The sequence below is a fragment of the Onychomys torridus genome, chromosome 4, assembly GCF_903995425.1.
Source record: "Onychomys torridus chromosome 4, mOncTor1.1, whole genome shotgun sequence".
NCBI classification, from domain to species: domain Eukaryota; kingdom Metazoa; phylum Chordata; class Mammalia; order Rodentia; family Cricetidae; genus Onychomys; species Onychomys torridus.
Window position 1 is genome coordinate 41,181,831 of NC_050446.1, and position 6,000 is coordinate 41,187,830.

Consider the following 6,000-nt stretch of genomic DNA (forward strand, 5'->3'; position numbering starts at 1 on the left):
AGTTCATTCCGTATTCAATTCACAAGCGTCAGAGGTACAAAACTGAGTTCCCACCATTGTAAGTGCATGGTTTCAAATAAAGAGCTCCAAGAACAGAGTCTGAACAGATATCACTGCTTTTGTTTGACCGGGCTTATGACCTTTACCCTCCCTTCTCTCACCAATGTTTTCCTGGCCATCCTTGTGGCCAGATTCTATGTTATACCAGAATATTTTGGTATGCTCTTTATCTGTAAACTTTCTGAGAGCCTCAACTTCCATGTACCATAAAGTCCACTGTTTTCTCCATGACATCAAAGACATTCCATGATCAGGCTTTGTTCCTTCCTCTGCCAGCTCACTTTCTGCACCAGCATGGCTGGTCTCTATTCCTCATAGTTGAATCCCAAATCCACTACATGCCCTGACATCTGTACCAAATACTGCCTCTCACTTCCTATCTTTGAATAGCTTGCTCTTTGTATTCATGTGGCTAGAAGCACAAATGTTACTTTCACAGTAGCCATGTTGGACCTCAGTTTGTAGTAATCTCTTTGGAAGTGCACTGTTCATTAAGTATACAAAATCCCAACATTATCTGAAGATGCCACACTTATTTTGTTCATCTGGGCACAATCATTATTTACAGAATGTAGCTTTTGAGGGAGCAAGAGTCTTTTTGTCATGCCCTTCACCAAGATTGCTACATCCCGGGACTCAGTTATTGTGAATGAATAAAGAATCTCTATATGTTCAAACCCTTTTTCCTATTTAAATAACAGTAAAGAGTCTGGTTGAATTTGATCTTTGTATAGCAAATACACCAAATTATATTTTGGAATAGTTTGACTGACTTAATGATCCATTCTTAAATGAATGCTCAAACTAAGAAACTAACATAATGAAATAAAAGATGCAAAATGTTTGTGGCATCTATTCCTTGGAGTCTTTGGCTAGTGCCATTAGCCTTTTCAGCACTAAATTCACAAATGTAAGGAAAATTAAAAATAAATTACCTCCTTCTCTTTTCTCAGCAGTACCAATGTCTGTGAGAGTCCCCCAAGAGGGTACACAGGGTCAGTTTGCACATAACTAGCAAGGTTGAAACACTATTTCAGTTTCTTTGCAATCTTCCCTTTATGGGAAGGCTAACATTCCAGTATTATTAAAAATGCAAACCCATAAGACATAAAATGACTTGCTTATTGCTAACATTTATGCAAAACCACTTAAAATGTTAAAAATATTAATCTCCTACCCTATGTAGCAATTAATGCTGTGCAGATGACTACAATCATTTTCTTTCCACTGGAAAAATCTCCAGCAATCTACATTCTCCTCTTCTACTTAATTAACAGAAATATATATGTGTGTGTGTGTGTGTGTGTATGTATATATATATATATATATATATATATATATATATATATCCTTCAAAGTCACAAGAAACCACTGTAATTGCCTTTGTAAATTCAACTAGCCTCCAATGAAGAACAGAATGGTAAATTAAATGTGAGTAATTTGAAGCTTTAAAAAAAATCGAGAATATAGACATTTTTACCTCCATGTAGCATGAGGTGATCTAGAGATCAGTGAAGGAAAGGAAAAAGTAAGAATTCCTGGATCTACCTTTGTTTCTCTGTTGAGTTATCAGGAATATTTTAAAGACCATTTGTCAAGCAGAAATTCTGATATATAAAATAATTATACTTTATAATCAGCCACAACATTGTTGACAACACAGATGTGTCCTGAACGGATTTGCAGCCAAAGACTGGGCATGTGTATGTGCTTAGAATAACACCACAGATTCTGCAAAGCAAAATAAAATGATCATGTACTGCATGACCAAGGAGGAAAATAAAGTTTGTATAACTGACTTACGTATTTCTGGGTAAGAAAAAAAGAGAAGAAAATGGACAAGTGAAAAATGAGGTAAGCCAAAGTCTATCAGGGCAGTGGATTGCACTTATTGCTGTTCATTGTTTATGGATTCTGTATTATTGAATATGGAGTCTGTATTTGTAAATTTGTCTACTCGTTGATATCTATGTGAACCCCCAAATCAACACTAAGGAAATTTTGACAGGCTTTATATATACAGACAGATTGAGGACAATGAGTTTTATGACTCATTCTCTGCTGAGACCAAACAAGGTGATGCTCTGACTTCCTGTTTCAACGGTCATGTGATGAACACATGTTGGCTTTGTGGTATGTTTAGAGCACTAGTCTTTGTAAGTTTGTGCATCTTCTTGAAGCTATGGCTGTTAGAAATGTCCATAAGCAAGCATAATGCTGAGATATCTCCAGTGTTTTCCTAAAAACAAGAAAGTTGGGATAAGACTTACAGAAAACTATTTGTGCCTTATCACTTTGGAGTAGCATGTGTTTTATGGGCCTTAATGTTAATAAACTGGTACTGAAAATTAAATAAATTGACTTTTTATAAAACATACATAGAACAAGACTACTAATCATTGATGAAAATGTTTAGATCAGAAACTGACAGGGATCTAACTTTGTATGTCCTGTAAGAGCAAGTATTCACTATTTGGTAATTCTGTTCTGTGGTGACTTTCAAGATTATAGTAATCTCAAACAATGGAAGTGGGGGTGTGCACGAGTATGTTTATATGTGAAGGGAGACAGAGCGGCAAACAGGTCTTGATCAAGTGTTAATTACTTATCTAGAAGCAGAATTCACATCAACAAATAATCAATGCAACCAGAAGAAAAAGTGAAAGCAAATTCTAAGAGGAGTGTTGGAGGCAGGAGGTAAATGAAAACCTTAGTACAGTGTCACTGAAACTGTTCCATTGGTAGGGAGGATAGGGATGGGCTGAAGAGTTGAGGCACAGCACCCTATCACAATTCAAATCTCACTCTCACCTCTTCTCTGGGCCTTATTCACTAATTTTACAAGATGAAGAAAAATATACATCTCATAGAATTAAAGAATAAGCTAAGAATCAAAAATTGTAGTAATAGTGTATGCCACAGTATTGTAGCATATGGCACATAGTCATGTGCTTACAAAACAATTTAATTGTTATTAAATGAACCCTTAGATGTATTCAGAAAATTGTTGAAACAAACCAGTCCCCATGTTTTGTTTTGTCTTTGTTTTTTTTTTTATTTTTATTTTTATTTTTATTTTTATTTTTATTTTTTTTGCTCAGTGATTTTCTCATCATGCCCTCCTAGGCCACAGGTGTATCAGATAGGATGACTTACTCCTGAATACCTCCGTGATGGGCAGTCTGAGAAAGTACATGTTGCCAATATATGCTTTCATAGGGTAGAATATCGAGTCAATGGAAAAGTCTTATAGTAGGTGGTTGAGAGAAAGAGTTACATTACTAATTTTCTCCTAAAATTGTTTCCATAGAACTGAAGTAGTAAAGCAGACTGTTTCAGTTGCCCTCTACCAAACCATCAGCATTCATGAATGAAGTGGACTTGTCCCACTATGAAGATAAAGCAAAGTTAACTTTAATTGAAGCTACATTATCATCCCCCACCCCTGAGTCCCAGGACTTTGACATAGTGGAGCTATGAGGACATTTCTCTGCTAGAACTGCCATTGGATAACTGACAATCTAGAGAATTCTCAATCTCCATGGTTACTTGAGGTAAACTGTATGTATATAAATACAACTATGTTTGCATATATGCAACTCTATACCCTCTACATTTGCACAGATATGTGGACAGTAGGTATATTTATAAACACGTATTATGTTGCTTTTGATTTTGTTTCTGAGAATCATAGGTAATATATAACGTATTTAGTGTCATTATAGTCATGAACCTACTTAGAAATTCTGTGCAGTGTTTGCTTCTGTGTATGTTTGCATGTTTGTCCATGCTTAAAGATGTCTCTTCACTTTATAAAATGAAATAATTTACTGTACAACTAGTATTTGAAGATATTTAGCCCATCCTTTTTTATCCATGTGAATGGCTTGTCCAGGGCTGCTGAAAGCAATCTACAGATTTTGTATCTTTGCTGCCTGGATTAGATGAGATAACATTGAAGAAGGCTTCAAAGACCGTTGCCTTGATTTTTTTTCACCCCTGTTTCCCTCAGGGATGCTGGTAAAGGTTCATGTTTTCATCTTGGGAAGCTCACCATTTTCTAAAAAATAAAGTCAGTTTATATCCATTTTGTTAGTTGTTTACATGTGTATTTAATACGAGCCATTTCACAGAATTCTGGCAAGGGAAAGTATCTGTAACTTTACCGTCTCTCTAACAGCAATGACTTCAGTGAAAATGGGGTTTATTTTATATTCTAGAGGACACGATGGTTCATTTTAGCTATTTATACTGAATTTATATAGCTACACTATCATGGCGAAGATTTATTATGATTTTTCAAGACTTGATGAGCAAATACTATTAGCATGAATGTCTGCAAGTATTTCAGCAATAGAACAGTGTGATCCGTGTTTTGTTTTGTTTTTTTGTAAATTGTAGCCATGTATATGAGGGCATATCATGAGAAGAGACAAGATCATATTTCAGTAAATTGTCCTGAGTGTACATTATTTATTGTATATTTGAAGGTTGATGAACTCTGAGCCATGAAAGTTCACCTCATTGAATTTCATGACTATTACAAACAGGTAAAAAGAATCTGAACAAGTCATCACAGTTGCTAAACCATCATGTTTATCTTTACCCATTTCTATAGTAAGATAAAGGCATCCCTCTCCTTTGGAGAGCACAACTAATGTATGAAAGACCATTAAACTCACATCATTTAAGCACGATAACTGTCTCCTGTGTATATACAATGTTTCAAATCTACTTTAAGCCATTTAAGCTTTTTAATTTATGCAAACTGTTCACCAAGAGACTGCCTATTACATTTAGTTATACCATTAAGTTATACTATTTTAAATGAGCAATATGACATTAAACAAATTTTAGAGTAAAAATAATTTCTAAAGATAAAACTTACATATTTTTTTTTCTCAGTGTATCACTTGCCTTTCAAATTTAAACCCTCAAAAACATCTTAGAATCACCAGGCAGCTAAACTTTGTCTAGATCTAACAAAAATACCAATGAGTTAACTGGTAGTAAAAGGAAAAGATAACCATAATTTATTTCCATATTTCTGAGTCCCCAAAATAAACAATGAAATACTTCACTAAATGTGAAAACAACAAAATAAGCAAAAGGAATTTTGAAGATAGGATTCAAAATGATAACTGCTTCTTGATAACATTTTTGATATGCTAAGGTTGCAATTTTGATCAGAGTACTATGTTGTGAACCAGTACATCCCAGGACCTGGTGGCTTATGAAAGAGAGCTTTGGAATTTTACCTGGAAGGAGCAGTTAAGAACTGGGAATGATAGACCAACTCATCCATGAAGACAGAAGACAGAGCACAAAGGAGCTATTGCTGGCCTTTGTCTGCAGCACACAGAAGCCTGAGGGAGGGCAAAGGCACTCTCCTAAAGTCACATGATAGAAAGTTTTATGTTTGTTTCTGTCTTTGGGCAAACAAAACCCTTTTGAGTGCTGAATGGGCTCTTGTTTTGAGCCTGCAAGCTGCTGCTTATTCATACGGACTGAGTTCCTAACCATCCCTTTGCTCTTGTTTTTGGCTTTATGGTGTTAACTGTGTAGAAGGATCACTGACCACTTTTGAGTTCACATGTTTTCAGTTCTCTCTCTCTCTCTCTCTCTCTCTCTCTCTCTCTCTCTCTCTCTCTCTCTCTCTCTCTCTCTCTCTCTCTCCCTCCCCCCTCCCCCTCTTTTTTCTTCAGAGAAAGGTCTGCCTCAGAAGCTTCCCAATCTCTTTGCTTTAATGAACAATGTAAGGTCAGGCTTCCTCAAGCCAGTTTAGCAAAAGACTTATTTTTCTTCTCCCTCCAGAGCAGGATACAACACTATCAGCACGATTCAGCTTTGCTCATCAGGGTCTGTGCAAATTGTGAGGGAAAGTGCTGTGAGGGAGCCCATCCTGCTTTCTTTGGTTCCTGTGATCTGAACTCACTTGAG

At 36.0% G+C, this 6,000-nt stretch overlaps 1 long non-coding RNA gene across 1 annotated transcript in view; it reads right to left on the reverse strand.

Annotated features, from left to right (window-relative positions):
* LOC118581144 overlaps positions 1-5,397 on the reverse strand; it is a 118,117-nt gene extending 112,720 nt beyond the window's left edge. Inside the window, exon 1 of the long non-coding RNA XR_004944665.1 lies at positions 5,319-5,397. This is a non-coding gene — a long non-coding RNA (uncharacterized LOC118581144). The remainder of the gene's footprint in view (positions 1-5,318) is intronic.
* Between the last annotated feature and the right edge of the window lie 603 nt (positions 5,398-6,000).